The 23,593-nt window shown below is 39.6% G+C and overlaps 1 pseudogene; it reads right to left on the reverse strand.

The window, feature by feature from the left end:
* Nucleotides 1–502: 502 nt before the first annotated feature.
* Nucleotides 503–23,593, reverse strand: part of LOC127416022 (protein NLRC3-like) — a 33,071-nt pseudogene continuing 9,980 nt past the window's right edge.

The following is a 23,593-nucleotide window of genomic DNA, read 5'->3' on the forward strand; positions in this document are numbered from 1 at the left end:
GCAACCCGTGACCTGTGATATTTTTCAAGCAACTTAAAAAAAGAAGTCACGTATTATAAGCAGACTTGGCAACTCTGGAACAACTGGAAACCATCTGTTCCTCACAGAAAGCTATTTTATGGCTTGAGAAAACTCATAAATGGTAATGAAAAAACTAAAATATGGAAGTTTTACAATATAATTTTTTCTGAACACGCAAGTGTTCAACGACTCATACCGAAAGCCTGTTTTTGTTTTCCGGTGTCTAGTGTTTTCACTCGCATATCAGCAATCAGAATCATCATGGTGCCACCCAGTGGTTGCTCAGGAAAACCTTGGATTAGTGGATCTCATAAAAAGTACTCTTTTCATTTCCACCAGTTGAGTGAGTCTCACATTTTAAGCATGGCCAGAACTGCAGTCTTACAGATAGCTTCTAGGATTTTTCCTTTTTATTGACAATAACACAACCACATATGATATTTGAACTCAAATGTTAAAATATTATATAAAACTGTAAAGGAATATCTATTTAAATATGTACATAGCAGATACATTTTATATTCGGATCATCATCTTCATTTACAACTAATTCATAATAACAGTGCCAAAACCTTAACACATTTAAGTTAAAACTACTAAAGTTTCATTTGTCTGTAGATCTGTCTATGGCTTTGTACATGTTTGTTGTGTTTTAATTCTATATTTAATATATATTTTAATTCTATGTGTGATGCATTTGCACAATGACATAAAATCTCACATTAGTTAATAGCTGGAAAACAAATTCTTAAACACACTTGTTGAATGGTTCAGCAGACAGTGCTCTTTGCCAAGTTTTCTGAACACATTATAATATAAAAAACTTTGCACTTTTGTGTCTGTGATAGTTATTTTTCAGTGAATCAAATTCAGTTCCTCACCTGAGGCTATTTTAATTGGACACAGAGTCACTGCAGAATCAGCATAAAGCATAAATCCAGCATAAAGGGGTTCAGTGAATGTGGTGTTGAATGTGTGTAAGTGTGTGAGTGTGTAAGTGTCAGAGACACTATAGGAGTGCCAGCCAGCCAGTCCAGATACATGCCAACTCTGTTAAAGGGAGGTGGAGGAGAAGGTATGTCTATGTTTTTATTGTTGTGCCAGACATTACAAATTATACCATTGTGAATCCAGTAAAGACTCCAAGACTGTTCATTGAGTCCAACACGACAATCAATCCCTTGTTTTCTACCAATTTGTTTGTATGCCACTGCCACATGACCCTTGCCACTCAATTCAGCCTCCAAATAAAAGCGTCCAGACAGACTCTCTTTAAACAGAACCTGCTCATAGTGCTCAAATCTCTCTCCATGATCAGGATATGGCTGCGTCTCTTTCACATGTGTCACCTTTCTGTTCTCCTCAGACATCAAAAGGCTGGGGTGTGCTGTGTTTGGATCCAGTGTAAGATTAAAGGCATCTAGACACAAGAAGAGAGATTAGAACTTCTGTGGCAAATCATGTGTTTATATAAAGGAAAGAAAACAAACAAAAAAAAAAAATACTTACATTTTTGTAGTTCTGGTTTGATTCTGAAGAATTCATTATGGTCCACACTAACAGAAAGAAAGAAAAAAAAACACAAGGGATTGTAACTTTGTAACATAAATCCTCAAAACTTCCTAATTCTATGATCAAAGAAGTTGAAATTCTCCAAATCCTTTAATGCACATTTTTTACCACTACAACAAATGAATCACAGTGACTAATATGGCAAATTTGTTAAATCACATTTGTTTTTCTTTTTTGCAATTTGGTAAGATCTCAATGATTGCCATTTAGGGGTGAGTAGGTGACTCTCAAAGCATATTACAGACTAAATTCTTAAGGTATTGTAAAATGTATTTAAAATAGTGTTTACTATTGACACAAATTGAGACATACCTCTGATGCAATTGCATATCTGCATTTTCTTGTACATAAATGTACAAATTTCAAATGGAAAGCAAAGTCCAATTATTTAATCAATGATCTGAGAGTGAATAATTACTTAAATTTGTCCACAAATAGTAAGCACAATAACAAATACAATTTGCAATTCCTTTTCAAATTTGTCTGGAAAATTGGTTTAACCATTTCACATATGCACATCCACAAATGTACCATGCCAATTTTAGAATAACAGACTTGAGTTTGGCAAGTTTGCATTTTGGATCATTGAGTCTCTCAGCGAGGAGCTTGACTCCTGATTCTCCTGGGTGATTGTAGCTCAGATCCAGCTCTATCAGGTGTGAGGTGTTTGAACACAGAGCTGAAGCCACTTAACAACAGCCTTCCTTTGTCACCATACAGCCAGATAATCAACAAACACACACAGCAACAGTGAAAATGAGATCATCTGTAAAGCCCTCCATTCTCAAACACCTGAGAAATCAGTGTTGCTCTTTACTGATCAAAGAATGTGCACTTTTTCTGTATTAAACTAATGTATCATTCTTTCAGTACATTTCCTTCCTGTGATTACATTATGCCATTCATATTAAACATATTTGCCCACAGAAGTGTTTAGTTTTTTTTAACTTCCTAAGATCCCTGAATGTCAGGACCAAAGCAGAGGGCAAATGTGGAATTCTGAATCTACTAAGTCAATTTTAACTGTGTTTACATAAAAACCTCAGTATCTCCAGGGTACTCTTCAGTCCATCAGAGAGCATCTTCCCTCCTGAATCCTGCAAGTCATTGTTACTCAGGTCCAGCTCTCTTAAGTGGGAATTTGGTAATTGTAGAGCTGAAGCCACAATTTCACAGTGCTGACCAGTGAGATTACAGTCAGTAAGACTGAAAGAAATTAAAATACCAATTTTAGTAAGTTTTGTGTACAACATTAACAGGTTATTAGGGTACTTACTGGTTATTCTCATACAAGCCATGCACAGTTTCTTAATACATTCTCAAAATGTTCCCTTAATTGTTTACCTGTATTAAACAATAACTTACAGCACAAACCTTTAAAGAGTCATGAAACCCCAGAACACATTTACTTATTATGTTTATTAATAGGGTGAAAGTTGTTAATTTTTCATTTTATTAAGCCATTTTGTACTTCTGGTTTAAAAACGAAAGTAAACTCTGAGTTGTTATTGGTAGGACAACACACATGTACGTCACCAGATTCGGAGCATTTCTCCACATTATTCATGAGTAGGAATGCTTTCATCCAATCATAGCACTGTGTCATGGATTAGCTCACATTACAGCAGAAAATTCAAAATACATGCGGACATGAAAGAGGTGCTGGCCGGTGCAAGCTCACCAACAACGGAACAGATATGAGAGGGGCTCCATGGTGAGCTTCCATTACAGCGGAAAATATAAAATACACGCAGACATGAAAGAGGTGCTGGTCGGTGCAAGCTCACCAACAGTGGAACAGATATGGGAGGGGCTCCATTGTGAGCTTCCATTACAGTGGAAAATGTAAAATACATGTGGACATGAAAGAGGTGCTGGCCGGTGCAAGCTCACCAACAGCAGAACAGATATGACAGGGGCTTTATGGTGAGCTTCCATTACAGCGGAGAATAAAAAAAAAACATGCAGACATGACAGAGGTGCTTGGTCAGCGCAAGCTCATCGTCAACAGCGGAACAGATGAAAGGGGCTCCGTGGTAAGCTTCCATTACAGTGGAAAATTCAAAATACACACAGACATGAAAGAGGTGCCTGGCCGGAGAGAGCTCGCCAACAGCAGAACAGATATAAGAGGGGCTCCGTGGTGAGCTTCCATTATAGCAGAGAATATATTTTTTAAAAAAAGCAGTCATGGAAAATTCAAAATACATGCAGACCAGGGTGAAGGGACTCTAAGCACACTCAGACATCAGAGCAGAACAGACACCAGAGCAGAAGCACCGTTATGGACCATAGGAATGGAGCAAACTCAACAGCAGAACAGACAACAGACATAAAGCAGCTGTTATAAGGGGAGAATTGTTGTTTGGACAGAGCGCTGATTTAATTCAGTCACTTTCTCTCTTTGTATCTGACAGGATAACACGGATAACACGGTGGTGTAAACAGGATAACATGATGGTTTGTTCAAAAACAGAAGACAGTAATGAAAACCGAAAACTCAAATTCATGCCAGACCTCTTTTTGTATACTTTAAAAAGTTTGCGGTGGGATAATGCTGGCGTTTACGTCGCCATTACAATGGATTTGAAATACTGAATTTGAAACTACACAGACAACGTTAGTAATTTTATCACACTTGAGTCATGTTAACATGTATTATACTTCAGTACTGTGGCTATACTTTTGAAAAACTGTGTGTATTTAATGTTTGGTGTTTTGGACAGTTTACTATCATTGTTTGTGCCTGTATGCAATTTTTTTTTTTTACTTTTGAAAGAGTATAAATGTACTGTATATTTTATACTTCATTCTCAACAGTTTGAATAAAACATCCAAACTGTTTTGCAGATTTGCAAACTGTTCTATTGTTTTCACAGCAAAGTGCCCCAAAACTCTTTTCCCCCCCATATTCACCCACAATCACTGCATTTACATGGACACCAGAAAGTGGCGTATTGCAATGTGGCAGCGGGGGCACGGTCAAACGTCCGTCCAGAGAGAGACAAAGTGGTAAGGGCGCTTGCACCTGAGCTAGATTATGTGTAACAACTGTCTCTAATTCCAGTGAGCATGGGGAGAGCGGCATATAAGTAGCCACGCCACCAGCAGAGAGAGAGAGAGAGAGTCTGGCACAAGGAAGGCCACGGTGCTCCTGAAGCTGTTGCGTTTAAACTGTTGTGTTTTGTGAAGCTAATGTGTTTAAAAGTCTACATGCCTATGAAGCTGATGAGTTTGTAAAGTTGTGAAGCATTGAAGTGGCCGATTAAAATTCTTACCTGAGCCTGGAAAAACCGCTTCCCTGTGTTCTCCTTCCCTTCTTCTGTGAAGTTGTGTTACATGCAAGAACGAGGCTTATTGTGAGAAAGCGTTCCTGTTTACTGTGGAATGTTTTGATCAATTAAATATAAATTCATCAAGCATAATCAATGTAAATATAGCCATTTTATTCTTTCTGATGGTCAAGCATGGATTTTACTGTGAGTGTGTGTGTGTGTGTATGTGTGTGTAGAGGCCTGTGGGAAGGAGGCCCCTGAAAATGGAATGTGTGATCACATATGGTACTCATATATGGTAAACTTGAGTCTCATGTTTTGACATTAGAGAAAATATAGGATAAGGCCCTGTAAAGAGGTTCCAGATGGAGAGGGTCCTCTCTCAGTTTAATGTTCTCTAAACAGACTGAAGACACAGAACAAAATGTATGGGGTGTATTGGCCATGCCCTAGGTGAATATGTGTATATAGGCCTGTTTGAATACAGAAAGTCAGTTGTGCTGGGAGCAACTCGGCTTTGCTATCTCTGATAATAAAGTCTATCTTCTGGCATCAAAACCCCAAGACTTCAGGAGTGATGTTTCACAGAGGTGGCAGAAGCCACAACAAATTGGCGCCCAATGTAGGGCACTGGAAAGGAGCAGAGTTGAAGCCACAATGGGCTATCTGGACAAGCAACTCAAACAGTGGCCACTTAAAAAGGTAAGCATTTTTTGCTTATATAATTAGTTTGTGTTGCTTGCCAGAATCTGCCCATGGTGGTAAGGACATTCAAAAAGCTCCTCCAAATTCAAAGAACAAAAAGAATAAAGGGTTCTGATTCCAGAAGAAATAATTGCATGCATTGATCTGTTTTTACTGTTAAGGGGGCCTTGACGAATAATAGTAAATGAAGAGCAGATAAAATAAAAAAATAAAAAAGCCAGGAAGGCAAGAGAGACAGGTTTTTGACCAGGTAGGCAAATCCTGCAATGATCTGTTTTTAATGTTAAGGGGTCCTTGATGGATAACAGTAAATGAAGAGCAGATAAAATGTAAAAATAAAAAATAAAAAAGCCAGCAAGGCAAGAGAAGCAAATCCTGCAGGTCACCTAAGAGGGGTGATAGAATAGTTGCGTTATAAAGGCCTTGTGTTTGTAAAAAGTGTGAAAGTTTCTGTGTCTGTGAGAGTGTTTGTGTCTGTGTGTGAAGTGTGACTGAAGTGCAATTGCGTATGGAAGTGTATGATTGAGTACAAATATGAGCCCAGTAGAGGGACTGGAATGTATGATGTGTCCTTAAAATAAAAGGAACACAAAGTGTATGTTATAGGAGTCCTATAAATAAGAAGACAAGTGTGAATTTGAATGAAATTGGACTCAAGATGGCGCCGAGTATGGCTGCTGCGTTGCGAGCTCCGACACAACATAGCAATGTTTTGTTTGTTTTGTTTACAATTCTTATGTTTTTTGTCTTGGATGTTGTCTGCCTTATTGTCTACGACAGACAAACACTTTTGGACATTGGTTCAGCGATCTCACACCGAAAACCGGACTTCACATTCCTCAATGCCGACCCGCTGTTTACAAACACGCAAGCGGAGCCCTTTGTCTGGGCAGCACGGCCGCGGAAACGCAGGAGGAAAAGGGGAAACAGAGCCGGCGTTCTCATCAGAGTAAGACGCCGCGCAAATCGACCCCCGCTACCCACTAATCTACTGGCAAATGTTCAGTCTCTGGATAACAAGCTCTGCGAACTGAAAGCGCGGATCTCTTTCCAACGAGAGACGAGGGACTGCTGCATTATCTGCCTAACAGAAACTTGGATGTCTGCGGAGATTCCAGACTCAGCCATTGAACCCGCGGGGTTCTCCATGCTCCGAGCGGACAGAGTGAAAGACCTCTCAGGTAAAACTAGAGGAGGTGGTGTATGTTTTATGATCAACAAATCCTGGTGTGATCAGAGGAACGTACATTCCATCAAGTCTTTCTGTTCTCCTGATCTGGAATTTCTTATGCTTCTGTGTCGACCATTCTGGCTACCGAGGGAATTCACAGCAGTCATTATCACAGCTGTGTACATTCCCCCACAAGCCGACACAGACCGGGCACTCAAGGAACTGTATGGGAGTATAAGTGAGCAGGAAACCGCGCACCCTGAGGCCGCGTTCATTGTGACCGGGGACTTTAATAAAGCCAGTTTAAAATCAGTCGCACCAAAATATCACCAGCACATTAGTTTCAACACACGAGGGGACCGGGTTTTGGACCATTGCTACTCTCCATTCCGGGATGGCTACAAATCCCTCCCCCGCCCACCATTTGGCAAATCGGACCACTCTTCCATTCTGCTTCTGCCCGCTTACAGGCAGAAATTGAAACAGGAAGCACCCACCCTCAGAACGATCCAGTGCTGGTCGGACCAATCAGACTCTACGCTACAGGACTGTTTTGATCACACGGACTGGGAGATGTTCCGGTCCGCCTCTGATGACGACATCGAGCTTTACGCTGATAGCGTAATGTGTTTCATCAGAACGTGCGTAGAGGAAGTGATTCCGACCAGAACTGTACGAATCTATCCGAATCAGAAGCCGTGGATCAATAGCGATGTTCGCGCGGCACTTAATGTGCGGACCTCCGCTTTTAATTCCGGGAACGCGGAGGAGCATAAACAAGCCAGTTATGCCCTCCAAAAAACTATCAAAACAGCAAAACGCCAGTACAGGAGCAAGATTGAAGGACAGTTTAACACCACCAACTCTAGAAGCATGTGGCAGGGAATTAACATCATCACGGACTTTAAAGGGAATAAAAACTCCGCCATGAACACCGCTGCCTCTCTACCGGATGAGCTAAATACTTTTTATGCTCGTTTCGAGGGAAATAACACCGCCCTCGCGGAGAGAGCTCTCACGGCCGAAGCTACAGGAGTTAGTTCACTCTCCGTCTCTGTAGCGGATGTAACCCAATCCTTCCGACGGGTGAATATCCGCAAAGCCGCGGGTCCAGACGGCATTCCAGGCCGCGTCATCAGAGCGTGCGCGAACCAGCTGGCTGGTGTTTTTACGGACATTTTCAACCTTTCCCTCTCTTTGTCTGTAGTCCCCACATGCCTTAAAACATCCACCATTGTGCCTGTTCCAAAACAATCAAAAATAACTTGTTTAAATGACTGGCGTCCTGTTGCTCTGACCCCCATCATCAGCAAATGCTTTGAGAGACTAATCAGAGATTACATCTGCTCTGTCTTGCCACTCAATCTTGACCCGCTGCAGTTTGCTTACCGCAACAACCGCTCCACTGATGATGCCATTGCATCTACAATACACACTGCTCTCTCCCACCTGGAAAAAAAGAACACTTATGTGAGAATGTTGTTTGTAGACTACAGCTCAGCATTCAACACCATAGTGCCCTCCAAGCTAGATGAGAAACTCCGGGCTCTGGGCTTAAACAGCTCGCTGTGCAGCTGGATCCTGGACTTCCTGTCAAGCAGACGCCAGGTGATTAGAATAGGCAGCAACATCTCCTCATCACTAACCCTCAACACTGGAGCCCCGCAGGGCTGTGTTCTCAGCCCACTACTGTATTCCCTGTACACACATGACTGTGTGGCAACACATTGCTCCAATGCCATCATTAAGTTTGCTGATGACACGACGGTGGTAGGTCTGATCACTGACAATGATGAAACAGCCTACAGAGAGGAGGTGCACACTCTGACACACTGGTGTCAGGAGCACAACCTCTCCCTCAACGTCAGTAAGACAAAGGAGCTTGTGGTGGACTTCAGAAGAAAAGACAGAGAACACAGTCCCATCACCATCAATGGAGCACCAGTGGAGAGAGTCAGCAGCTTCAAGTTCCTGGGTGTCCACATCACTGAGGAACTCACATGGTCCGTCCACACTGAAGTCGTTGTGAAGAAGGCTCATCAGCGCCTCTTCTTCCTGAGACGGCTGAGGAAGTTTGGAATGAACCGCCACATCCTCACACGGTTCTACACCTGCACTGTGGAGAGCATCCTGACTGGCTGTATCTCCGCCTGGTACGGCAATAGTACCGCCCACAACCGCAAAGCACTGCAAAGGGTGGTGCGAACTGCCAAACACATCATCGGAGGTGAGCTTCCCTCCCTCCAGGAAATATATACAAGGCGGTGTGTGAAAAAAGCTCGGAGGATCATCAGAGACTCCAGCCACCCGAGCCATGGGCTGTTCTCACTGCTACCATCAGGTAGGCGGTATCGCAGCATCAGGACCCGCACCAGCCGACTCCATGATAGCTTCTTCCCCCAAGCAATCAGACTTCTGAACTCTTGATCTCCCACGATCAAAATACATCAGCCCTGCACTTTATTACTCTTTTATCTCACACCGGACTGTCATAAATTATATTACCATTATTATATTATGTCTCTCTTAACAACTGACTATCAACCAACAGCCTGAATGTCAATACAGTACAATACTGTACATTATATATATATATATATATATATATATATATATACTTTTTTAATTTTTAATTTTTATTGAATAATGTGTATATATATAGTAAAAAAACAAATTAAAAAAAAAAAAAAAAAACAGCATATTGTATACAGTGTATGTTATTATTTGTATATTGTTGAGTGTAATTATGTGTATAACAGATGTTTAAATTGTGTTGTGTTAATTTGATGTTTTAATTTGAGTGTAATTATGTATAACAGATGTTTAAATTGTTGTGTTAATTTGATGTTTTAAGTTGAGTGTAATTATGTGTATAACAGATGCTTAAATTGTGTTGTGTTAATTTGATGTTTTAAGTTGAGTGTAATTATGTATAACAGATGTTTAAATTGTGTTGTGTTAATTTGATGTTATTGTAAATTGGTATATGTCTCATCACTGTCACGACTGCTATGTTGATCGGAACTGCACCCAAGAATTTCACACACCATTGCACTTGTGCATATGGCTGTGTGACAATAAAGTGATTTGATTTGATTTGATTTGATTTGAAATATGAGCCCTAAAAATAAAAAAAATAATTTTTTAAAGGGACACGATGAATGGAGTAAATGTTGTCTAATGAAGAAAGATTGTCTTTTATATGTTGAATGAATGTTGGGAATGAAAGCCTATCTCTTGTGAAAATTTGGAAAGGAATTTCCATTTTTAACACAGAGAAAACTAAAATGTTTCGAGATATTGGCTTTGTAGGTTGTTTGGCCAGTCTTCAAATTGTAGAATTTGTGATCCAGATAGAGAGACTCAGACTTTGCTGCATAACTAATGAGGAGTTATAGGCAATTTACAGCAAAGAAAATCTATTTAGGCCTATTTTCAACCTTCCATTAATATATGAGGCAGAAGAGATCTGATGATTAGAGGCAAAAGAGGGCACTTAAAAATTATTCTGGTTGTATAGTGGAGTTAAAACCAATGATATATATATGGAAGGGTAAATATAATACAGTATAACCTGACAATAGGAAAAAGAATATAAACGGTGAGACAACACAGCTGTAAAACAAAATGTGCATGAAAACAAAAAGTTAACTCTTCGCTGGCTGGACAAAATGTAGTCTTGGGCTGTTCTTTTCATACCATGGAGGAAGCCTGATGTAAGATTAAGTAAACTGAGAAAAAGCAGCTGATGTTGGACATGTCATATCATAACTCCTAAACTAGACTGTAGCATAGAAATTTACTTGACTTCATACAGATAATTTATACATAAAAGTGGAATAACTGTAATTAGAGTTAAAGTTAATATCACAGTGACAAAGAAGAATATTAAAATGATAAAGAACTATAAAGTGATTGAATTCCATTTGGGAAATCACATTATCTGGACAAACAATAAAACTTTGAGTCCAGTGTATTGCATTAAACTAAAGTCAACTAAGTAATTGGATTTTAAACAAAGGTTGTATTTAATATAAGTGTTGTTATATTAAATAAGGTATAATTATGGCAAAAACTCCAGCAGAAATACTAAAATCTAGAAATCTACTGTGTTAATAATTGATTGATAACATCTCAAAGAAATGAGAAAGCTAAATAAATAAATAATAAAGGGCCTTTAATGAACTTATGTATTGAATAGTGAAGGTGAAACAAATTAGAAAAATTGTTTCAAGATATTGGCATTGTAGATTATTCTAGAAGCAAATAAATTAAAGTAGTAAGATATAAGTTTATCCTCTAAATTTAATGATTTATCTAAATAAATGGTGATAAAATAATTTTTCATTCTTTATATGCCAAGTAAAAATAACAGTGAAAGAAGTAAAGACATGTATGTGGCATAATAATTATTAAAGTGCATGTTATAGAAGAAGAAAAGGGAAATTGGTTGATAAATAAATGAAAAACAAATGAGTTTCTTTGGGAAGATGATGTTATTCGAACAAATAAAAATTGTTACAAAAATTGATACATTGGTAAATTTGTAAGGGTTTGTTGTATTATAGGAAAAATCATGGCAGCCACTCCTGTGGACAAATTAAAGATTAAAATATCCGTTGTGTAGAGAACTCATAAATAAGCTCTCAAGCAAATGGCAAAAAAGAACAAAGATGTGATGACAAAATGACCTAAGGAAGGGACATCTGATGTAGCGTTGTGTGAGAAAATGGAAACTTTGATAAAAAATTATAAAACTAAAGATAAGAGTAAAAAAGTAAAAAGAGAAAAGTGCTAGCACTGAAAGGAGAAAATTCTAAGAAAAGATATAAGACTGGCAAGAAAAATACTGAAGGATGCAGAAAAAGAGACAAGTAAAAAAGGAGAAGCCCTTGTCAAATCACCTCCATATGTGCCCTCAGAAAGTCAATTCCCAATACTCAAGGGAACTATAGAAGTTTTAGGAGAAATGCAGATGGAGGGTCATGTGGCGTTAGAAAATAAAGAAAAACAAGGCTGGGACCAAAGAAGGGAAAGGATAGAAAAAAATGAGAGAAACAGAAAAATGAATGCGAGACACAGATAAATTGGTGAGAAATAAAAGTATACTATTAGACAGTAGGGAGAGAAAAAGTGAAAAGTATTCATCATTTGATGGAGGAAGGTGGGCACAGGGAAGAGAAAAAGGCTACAAATCAGACTCCTGTTAATGTGTTAGGGAGAGATGCATTATGTAAATTGGGAATGTTTTTTGGAATTGCAATAATGATAGGAGGCCTATTGTTTTGTTGTGTACTTCCTTTATTGAGGTCACTAGTTATCAAAGCCAAGGTTAAGCTAATGGAAATGTAAGATGTCAAGAAAATGAGGAAGAGAAATTAAAAAGGGTGAAAATGACTAATAAGAAAATTATATTTTGTAACTTGAGTATGAAAAGTAAACCATAAATGTGAAAACATCACATTCATGTGTCTGTTTTATCTTCTGTCTGGTCCAGTTTATGAGAGAATACAATACAATTTTTAATATTAAATGAAACACTATAAAGTCTTGATATCTAAATGTAAGAACCCATGATTATTTGTTTTGTTTTTGATTTTCTATGTGTTTAAATATGTCTGGAGAACAAATTTACATGTGAGTTGCAACTTTATCGGTGTAAACTTGATCAACCAACAAAACTAAGATACTGTAGGTAGAGTTTATTATTTTTGTTAGGGACTGTCTGGTGGAGAGATTGAGTGAGACCTGTTAGAGCCCTGAATAAACAGGGACCTATGACCCCATGCTCTGTAAGGAGAGTGAGCGGGGGGGGGGGGGGGGGTGTGTTATACCTCTTACTCTCTAAGGATGGTGTCTGCAGACTTTGAATGGGAGAACTCATCTCTCTTGGTGTCTCCACTCAGACAGGGGCGCCCCGAATTTAGAAAAGGAAAATTAATGGATAGCAGATTGTTTTAGTTAAGATTAAATTTTTATTTTTTTCTTTTCTTGTTTTATATAACAGTGTAGACATTGGTTGATCATGTGTATACTGAGAAGATGCCTTTGAAACAAAAATTAAAGGAAAGAACATTAAGAATAATTTGGATCATTTCATGTTCTCTGTTTTTTTTTCAATTTGCTGAAGTTGTGCTCTTAATATCTGTTCTCATGATCTTTGTGTGACAACCTTGCCAACATTGTGATGCATTTTCTTGGGTTTGTTCTGTGACCAATCATGCCAGATAAAATGGAAAATAAAGTCCCAACCTCCAATAACGAGGCAGAACTAAGCAAACGTTATAAATAATTTTGCTCAGATGCTCTGATATCTAACAAAATAGAAGTTTACTCGCGCTAGAAGTTCTGATTTAAAGATTTAAGAAATATCTTGGACCTATTTGATTGTAAAAATTATTGATAATGCTAAAGAAAAAAATTGGTGATTGGTAGTAAATGAAACCCATGAAGAAACATTAAGATTAAATTGAACATCATAAAAACTTCGTACTCATGCATCTAGTCTTTGATACTAACTATGTTTTATTTCTGTTATCATCATTATGTGTATATTGTTTCATTAACTTAGTCTGGAACCAGTCTCTCACCATTGCAGATGGCTAGGCCAGATGATTTATTGAAGCTGATAATACTGCAGGAAGAAGTCCGGAGAAAAAACACTGAGAATGATGTGGGCTTTTATACGATTGATCCTCCCGCTCACATGACTGCTGGTAATCATTACTGATTTCAAATTTCAAATGTGGATTCAAATCTTTCAGTCTTATACCATCAATGAGATGTATAATTTACCAGACTGCCATCAATGGGTTGAATACCCAGGTCTAAATTGTTCTGAGGGTCTAAATTTAAATCCAGCATCTAACCGCTGAGTTATTGATGTGGAGGTTAAATATTACAGACTTGATGGAAAAGTTAGAGTTACCTATTTGATTGGTTACTCCCCAAATTTTCCAGCGAGTACCCTCACTTTAAAGAAAAAGGTTAGTGGGTGCTACAAAGTGTTGATTGAGTTTCTTTTTCTAGTAAACTATTTCTATTTTGATATTAATCCATGAAAGTATCACTTTAGAGGCCTACAGTTTCTGAACTGAATCATTTGTCAAAAAATGCTGAGAAGTATAAAAAATAATAACTGAAAAATCTTATTAGTAAATGATGCTGAAACAGTAAATATTAAATATGGAAACAAAGAGGTTTTAGAAAAAGTGATGGAAGCTTAATTTAACATGCAGAACAGATTGAATAGTTGATTTCTGCAATGATGTTACCCCTAATGCTGTAGAGTTAGAAGCCAAGAAGACTTCTGGCTGTCAGTTGAAGTATTATTGAATCACAACCACAATAGGATGATATAATTCAAGCTCAAAATAAAGGTCCATATGAACATACTACATGGGAAAATAGGGGTGCAAAGAAAATTCACAACGTATATGGCATTCTCATGAAGGACAGATTGTTGCATCAACTACATTTCTCAATGTTTTTATTTACAATGCGCATGGTTTGACCATTGCGCGAGGGGGGAAGTGATAAGGAAAATTAAACAGCAGGGATATTGGTCTCCATACTTATATGCAATGATAGACGATTTTCTGTCCACATGTGAAGTCTGTACTCAAACAATGTCAGAAAAGAAATAAAAACACCTATAGGTCACATACCAGTGCCAGAAGGACCATTCAAGCATTTGGTTATGTATTATGTGGACATGATAAAGAAAGTGCATGGAAAGCATTATATGCTTGTAGTAATATGCAGACTTAGCAGATGGCTGGAAGCAGTACCATCAGCTGTTCAGGGGTCAGGAAAACTAATCAAATTTATAACAAGGGAGGTAATAACTAGATTTGGAATACCAAAAGTTTCTAAAATTTTTGATGTATGTTGTTTGAATGGACAAAAGAATGTAGAGAATGAGTAGATTGAAAGTTCTGGAAGAAGTTTTCTTGAAGATGATTCAAGATGGGAAAGTTTGAAAGCAGTTCATATAATGAATTATTATAATTATCACTATTTTTACTGTTGAAGAGTAACTTAAATATATTATTGTTGATGTAAAATGAAAAAGAAGGAGTGACTGTAATGACAGTGGAGACAGTGTGGGGGAGTGGAGTGTCCCCCTCTGAGTTCCTCCCTCACCCGGCACTCTTTCACACTCTCAGTCTAAGTTTGATAAATGTCTGCTTGTGACAGAAACACATAAGCAGATGTTGAAGAGTGTGCTAAAAGCACATCTTTAAACTGTTTTATATTCTTTTGATTTTCTTTTCTTTTCTTTTCTTTTTATATGTAAAATGATGTGATTTGGCAATGATGTTAGATACAGTGTAATGAAGCAGAGGTTCAAAGAGCTTTCCTCATCATGATTAAAGATTTTATATATTCAGAGGACATTTTGAAGTTGTGTTTATACTAAAGATAAGAGATTCAGTTGAGCGTTCATCTGAAAGAATAAATATACCTTCAAAAACTATCTAGAGACTATTATTGAATTAAGGTAATGTTTTTTAATTAAGCTTCCTAAAAGTTTGACAGAGGCTACACTTTATTTTGTTTTGTTTTGATGTTAGTCCCCACCATGATACATGGTCTTTTGTGATGTTTGCTAAAGGAGCAGAAATACAACTTGAATGAAAATGAATGATCTGTAAATGAGTTCAATTGTAATGTAGGGCTTTACTGGTTGTTTAGATCAGTGTTACTATCAGAAATAATTAATAATTATTTCTTTAGTTATTAATTAATATTTAAATTAATTAATTTAATCTAACTCATTAAAACCTCATATGGGGCTCCAGTAAATGTAGTGCGCTACATTTAGGAGCGGGTTTGGTTATTAGCAATAATTAATAATTATCAAAGACAATGATTAATTATTAAAATCAATAGAACATTGATGAGAATCAGTGTTAGCTTTTTTAATCCTTTAAATCAACAATTATCAAAGATAATCACTAATCATTAACATCGATAAACATTAATTAAAATTAACAATAGCTTATTGATCATTCAAATTCAACAATCATCAAAGATAATTATCAATTATCAAAAATCAGTAGAATATTAATAAGGATTAACATTGACGGGGCACCACCCTGGAATCAGGGACTAATAACCAGATAGTATAACGTCATGGTTACTTGTGTAACCTCCGTTCCCTGATGGAGGGAACGAGACATTGTGTTGATGTAGTGACAATAGAGGACACTAGGGATCACTCTTGGGAGCCCGAGACACCTCTGGTCTTTGATAAAAGGCCAATGAAAATTGGCGAGTGGTATTTGCATGCCACTCCCCCGGACATATGGGTATAAAAGGAGCTGGTATGCAACCACTCATTCAGGTTTTATGCTGAGGAGCCGATATAAGGTCCGGCCATTTCAGTGGGTAGTTCAGCGTTGTGGCAGGAGGGACACAACATCTCGTTCCCTCCATCATGGAACGGAGGTTACACAAGTATCCATGATGTTCCCTATCTGTCACTCACTCGACGTTGTGTTGATGTAGTGACACTAAGGGTCCCTATACGAAACACCACAACTGGCAGAACTGTGTTACGTGAACTGGCGGTGTGTGGTGGGCAGACTACTGTGTGCCTCATAGCCAGCACACCAGGTCGACACGTAACCTCCCCCAACATATTTATGAGTGTCGAATGGCCCTTTTTGGGGACAAGTCGACTACCCAAAAGATAGAGACAGGCTTAACCCAGTCGTTAACCCACTTTTGCGGCAAAATCAAACAAAAAGGCAACAAAAGATTTTCCACTCGGCCCTCCACCGGGGGATGGAGTGGACTTCTTACCAGCTCCATGTGAGTGGGTTCCCTCGTCCCTGGGTCGCCCGTCTCAGGGCGCTTTGAGGACCTCCTTGGGTTCTTCGGTGCCGGCTGTGAGATGGTGGCGTCGGTTTCCTGCGGTGGGCTCCACACTGGGGCCGGGCCGAAGGCGCTCTGCGTGCGGGGGAATCGCCGTATAGCCCTTGGCCGCCCCGCCATCGAGGGTAGTGAGAGCGGGGGAACTGCAGAGTCGGGCCGGGCAGTAAAAGGTGCCTCCCACGACTTCGTCAGCTCCTCACGCACTTCCGGTAAGAATGGCACTGGAGCGGGCCATGGCTGCTTTGAGCGGCGCCACGAGCCCAGAAACCAATCATCAAGCCGTGAGGGTTCAGGGGAGAGCAGAGGGTTCCACTCTAACCCGACGCTCGCGGCTGCCCAGGAAAGCATGTCCGTCATTTCGGCATCGGCCTGTGACTGGGCAATCATTCCCAAAGGGGGAAGCCCAGCTGAGGCTTCTGCGTCCGACTGGACAAGCCCACTCTCTTATGCTGCGCTCAAGAGCTCATCATCTTCGCGGGCTCCGAACAAGAAGCCAGACTCGCCGTGAGACGAGCCAGCGAACTCATCCGGAATCCCGATTGGGGCAGACGAGCGTGCTGGGGAATGGGAGGTCCGCGGGGGGATACCCGGCAGAGACGATCCCATTGGGGTCCCCAAATCACCCCCAGTGCTAGCCGCGCTGGCCTCATACCCGTAGGTAGAAGGACCGAGGCGGGGAGCCGCTGGGGTGGCTTGCTTTCTTACAAAAGCAAGCCGCGACCACAACGTTGCCATGGTCATGTTCTCGCAATGAGAACATGAACCATTCACAAATGCTGCCCCCGTGTGGGTCGCACCCAGACACAAAAGACAGTGATCATGACCATCTGAAGTTGAGAGATAACGACCGCAACCAGGAATAACATACAATCAGAAACATCGACTTGATTGAAGATGGAAGAGAAATCTTTAACCTCTTCACTTCTGCAGGCAAACGGATGAAGATGCGGATTGCTCGGCGGTCTCCTTCAGATCCGTTAGAGTGTTCGGTTGAACACAGAGTAATCTCAACTCATCCAGCGAGATGGAGATTGTATGGCCACAGTTTCAAGTCGGACGTTACTTCCTTGTGCCACGAGACTAACCCTAACCCTAACCCTAACCCTACTCCTGATGATGTCATGGTTGAGGGACGTTCTGTTGTGTGCCTCATCCAATAGGAGTTGAGAGTTCAATCCTTTAGTGAGCAAGGCTTCATGGAATTTGTAGTCTGTTTTGGACCCCCTTTGTTTGATTTTGGTGCGGTTTTTATCAGTAAGATTTACGACCTGGTATGTGGGGGCCTGAGTTAGGTTTTACGACTGTGTTAGGTCTGCCTTTGTCTTCTATCTGAATACATGAGGCCCAAAATTCCCCCCTTTGTTCTGAAGAATTGGTTGTTGTCCAGCATCTTTCGAGCAACTGAAGGGCCGAACAGTTCTTGTCGGTTCACAGTAACCTGTGGGATACGCCATCCATGTATTTCTGATAGGAAAGAAAACAGTTGCACAGTCCATACAGTTCATTAGAGTTCACAGAGGCTTTATCGTCTGGACAGAGATTGAGGCACATCTGGGCATAGAACTTCTAGCTAAATCTAAAACTACATTCATCACACATAAACATTTAAAGTTATTGGAAGGCACAGCATTAACCATAACACAATCCTTTGTTGTTCTTTGGTCATAACACAAAATCAAAGTAGAACCTGACATTGGTTACTAGGAACAAAATGTTAGAGGAAAGGAGGGTTAAAGGTTAAAAGGCTTATCCTTGGAAATGATGGGGTTAACTTGTGGGATGGGCTCAGACTGGTGTGTAAAACACGGGTGTATGAGAAGTGAGTCCAGTCTGGCCTGTAGGTGTTGAATGTACCTGTACATGGCATGTGCAATAATTGTGATGATGATCCAACCACTAAGGAGGAACCAGAGGGCAACCAAACTGATAGGGTGTTCTCGGTAAGATGATGATCTGCTTATGTGACTAGGAAATATAGTAGTCAAGCCAGTCGGTTTGAGACTGAACTTACAATATCGTCAATGTGCACGGTGGCTCCTTGGGGAACCATTAAGAACACCATTTGGTTTGGTAGCCTTAGTTTAGTGGCTGTATCATGGCGGTTGTATGACATTGGGACTTTGGTGGCTGGTGTGTTAACGAGCCAGCGATTGCCTGTTCACTCTACCCTTGTCTCTGTTCCTTCATCTTTGATGGACATGCTACCATGACACTTGTTCAGGGAATTCCGCTCTTAGGCCGCAGAGGTAGTTAGTCACCTCTCTAAGGGTTGCATTTTGACAAACCCAATGAATGTACTTTGTCTTGGTACACATGTTTAGGTTAGGGATAAGGTAGAGCGAGGGGTCATCATCATGGTAGGCGAGTGTTGGTGGTGTTTTGAGGTGAATGTGTGTATTACCTCTCTGAAAACAAACATTAAATACAGACATTAGTCTATATATATTCTGCCTATGATGGTAGATTGAGGATAAATCCTATTTTGAGGTTCTGAAGATTTATATGGATTGGAATTTCAATGCCAAAACTATATGCCAGGTGTATCTGTGAAGGTTGCACAATGGAGGTAGTAGCAGATCTAAGGATTTGTTCGACAAGGTCTAGGGAGACCAGGTAAGCTGGAATCCTTCCACCACTCAGACTGTTGACTGAGGAGCTAATTTCCCTGAGGTCCTGCATTAGATCTCTAACAATACACACAAGTTGTTTTCTCTGACAAAATCCCTAAAGCATGCAAAGTGTTATTGATAAGAACAGAGTGCAAATTTACAGTGACTATAGTACCCTGAAGGGTTTTACCTAGGCCCTGTAATTGTTCTTATTGGAGTCGTCATCTCTGCTGGATTTTTGGACGATGGCAACTTGTCCATCTGAAGCTGGCAAACTGTTTTCTGGACCAAGTGGTCTCGGTATGTCAACCTGAGCCCACGTGTGTCCACGACGGCAGTAGAATGTGCATTTATGAACTCTAAAAACACTGAAAGTGCCACTGGAGGTTCAGAGAATTAAACATCACAAAGACATGATCGACGAGCACCTCAGTGCTTAGCAGCAAGAGCAAGACTCTACTGGTGGTTTAAAAACACGCTGTCTGCTTTAACACCACCAGATAGCGCTCCAGGCTACCGGAAATGTCTGTGAGTTCCTCTGGCACCGTGGGACATATCATATGCTGAATGATCTACTAATATTGTCTAATCACTATAGTATGTTAACCTACTGAAATAAGTCATGTACTCCACAAAACGCAAGGCCACCTTTGCATGCACATGCTTTATACAAGAATTTGATTACAGATACCCTCCAGAAAAGAACTTAACTAGGGAGCGATGAGGTCTTTTACTTCCTCTAGTCAAATGTGGAGGGAGATGTTTGGTCATATTGCTCCTCCGGAGTGCAGTTCCATAACAGCAGGCATTGTTAGAGGAATGGGTGACTTATATTGGTCACTTGAAAGAGATGAAGGAGACTGACTTGTGAGGTTGCACTCTGGGAAAGGGCGATAGAAGGTGAGACTTTTTATAAGTTTCAAAGGAGGGAATATATAGTAGATTTTTATATCAACATGAACTAAAAACATAGAAAGAACTAACATAGAAAGCCTGAACTTTGTGTGACCCAGGAGAGGGCATATGAGGTTACTGAAAGTGCTAATGTTGCAAAAAACACTCTGTGCACTCAGCTGTAGCAGAGATGTTGCAAGAAACACTCTGTGCCCTCAGCTATAGCAAAGAACAATGGTACTGAGACATGAGAAAACTCTGGGAAGCACAGCAATGTTAAAGATGAACACAACTAATAATCAAAGTAACTATATTATGCTCAGATTGTGATGTATTATTCACTCAGAATGTAAACTTTCAAGATAAATGAATTTAAAATGTTTTTTTTTTTTTTTGGACTAAAAGCCAGGTTCCCACCATTGAAAAGAGGTCAGAGGCTCTGTGAAATAATGGTGGCGAACAGAATCCATTGGATACAAAAAATATTAAAGATGGTGTAGACATGAGGTAATGCTAGATAACAAACTGTATAAAAAAGGAGGATTTTGACCATGAGAGTCAGAGCTCAGCTGACATCTCGGGTTTGTTGGTTTGCTCAATAAACTCTAACCTTTGACACCTGGAACTCGTGACTTTGAGAGTTTTCTTACAGAGAGGGAAGATAACAGGGTGTGACTTAACTACTCTGTTTAGTTTAATAGAAAGGCTTTGTAATGGCAAAATAGGGGCAAGAACTTTCTGTTCAATACAAAACCAAGGAGGGGCTCTCTCAGGTGGAAGTGACCAATGAGCCAAATGTCTGAGACTGAATGCATAATAATAAAACAAAATCTTGGGTAGGCCTAGCCCATCTTTGTCAATTGGCCTATGTAACTTGTTAAAATGTTATCTGGGACATTTACCATTCCATATGAAGGACTTCGTTATACTATCAAATTGCTTGAAAAAAGAGAGAGGACATCTACTGGGAGAGATTGTAATAAATACTTAAATTTTGGAATACAATTCATTTTAATAACATTAACCTTCCCAATCATCGATAAATGTAATGAAGCCCACCTGCCCACATCGCTTGACAACCTTTTAATTAAGGGGTCAAAATTAGCTTTAACTAAATCAGACAAATTTGCTGGAAATAAAATGCCCAAATACTTAATGCCTTGTTTGGGCCACTGGAAGGCGCCAGGCTGGAAAGCCGTTACTGGGCAGTACACTGTCAGAGCCAAAGCTTCGGATTCAGACCAATTGACTCTGTATCCTGAGAACATAGAAAAGGAATTAATAATTCTGTGGAGGCAAGACATAGATCTAGTAGGGTCAGAGATAAATAACAAAATATAATCTGCATAAAGCAAAAGCTTATGCGCCATACCTCCCGCCACCACCCCTGGAAAATCATCTTCCCTTCTTATTGTGGCTGCTAATGGTTCCAAGGCAAGACAGAACAATAATGCGGAAAGTGGGCAACCCTGCCGGGTGCCCCTATCCAGAGTAAAATATTCTGAAATTAAACTACCGGGTGTCTATAAAGTAACTTAATCCATCCAATAAAAGTATTCCCAAATCCATATATTTCCAAAATCTTAAAAAGATAATCCCATTCTACCATATCAAACACCTTTTCGGCATCAAGTGAGATGGCCGCAACCAAAGTCTGATCATTCGCCACTGACCACATGATATTGATGAAATGCCTAATATTATCAGAAGAGTTACGACTCAGAATAGACCACACCTGATATATATGTATAAGAGATGTCATAATTTTACTTAATTGGTTAGCCAGAATCCTATATCAGAATATTTTAACGTCTATCTGGATCAGGGAAATTGGACGATAACTCTTACACTCGCTCGGATCTTTGTCTTTTTTAAGAATCAGACTGATCCGTGATTGTGTCATGGTTGGCAGAAGCTTTCCATTCTTTAATGACTCCATATAAATTTCTAACAAAAGTGGAGCCAGCTCTGTAGCATAAGATCTAAAAAACTCGGCGGCAAAGCCATCTGGCCCCGGAGCCTTGCCTGTAGGCAAGGCCTTAATTACCCTGCTAAGCTCCTCCAAGGTTATCACAGAATCAAGATAATTTTTTTTTGGTTGCACAAAATTTCTAATATATTCATCAGTAGACAAGAACGTGGAACTATAGAGATCAAGATAGAATTCATTAAAAGCATTATTAATATCACTGGCCGAGGTAAATATTTTACCACCAGCAGATTTCACTGAGGGAATGGTAGAAAAAGACTCTCTCTGCTTTATATATCTAGCCAAAAGCTTCCCTGCTTTGTCACCGACTCAAAGTATGACTGTCTTGCCCTGAATAGCCAAAACTCCACCTTTCTTGACAAAATAGTATTATATCTGTATTTCAATCGGGTCAATTCTCTGAGGCCATCAGAAAACATTTGCCGTTTCAGCTCTGCCTCGGCACTTTTAATATTTCCTTCCAACCCACGAGTTCTCGTGCTTTGGTTTTTTTGATGAAGGAGCATACTGTATGATCCGACCCCTAAGAACTGCCTTAAGTGCCTCCCAAGCCATGCCCACAGAAGATACTAAGGACCAGCTGGTCTCCATATAAACATTGATTTCAGCCTTTAACATTTGTTGGGAATAAGGATTTTGCAAAATTGATACATTAAAGCGCCAACTATATGATTTCTTTTTCTTCGTATGTGGCAACACCTCTAAACTCACCAGGGCGTGATCTGAGACTAAGATTTTTCCAATTGAGCAGTCAACAACAGATGAAATGAGGGACTTAGATATATATAAAAAAATCTATTCTAGAATCAAACTTATGGACTGATGAATAAAATGTATAGTCCCAGATGGGTTCAATGATTTTTACACATACTGCGAAGCGTCAATGTTGCTCTTGGGGGCTTACACACTTTTGCTTCACTATGATAAAGGACTGAGTCCATCAAAAGATTAAAGTCTCCTCCCAATATTATATAATGAGGGGTGCCAGCAGCTTGCAACATCCCTTCAAGATCTATAAAAAAAGCCCTGATCATCAGCGTTAGGTGCATAAATATTAGCCAAAATCAAACTTTGCCCCTGAATTTCTGCTAAAACAATAATGACTCTTCCTAATTTATCTTTAATCTGTTTGAGACATTTGAACTGTAGATTTTTATTTATCAATAGAATGACTCCCCTGCTCTTACCTTGAGCCAGCACTAAAGAAAACTTGCCCACCCCATATCTTTTTCAGCTTCCTGCGAGGAAAGATGAGTTTCTTGAAGAAACACTATTTCGTATTTCTTAAGCTTAAGAAAAGAAATAACCTTCTTTTTATGGGGTGCCCCAACCCATTCACATTCTACTTGGAGAGAGATAATCCACTCATATTAACATCTGACATTTTGATATATTAAAAAAAATAGATTGTGTGTCAAAACCAAGATTATAAAGACCATATTCCCCATTAGTGCAACAATCAAACCCTGAACTT

This window comes from Myxocyprinus asiaticus, chromosome 25 (assembly GCF_019703515.2).
Source record: "Myxocyprinus asiaticus isolate MX2 ecotype Aquarium Trade chromosome 25, UBuf_Myxa_2, whole genome shotgun sequence".
NCBI classification, from domain to species: Eukaryota; Metazoa; Chordata; class Actinopteri; order Cypriniformes; family Catostomidae; genus Myxocyprinus; species Myxocyprinus asiaticus.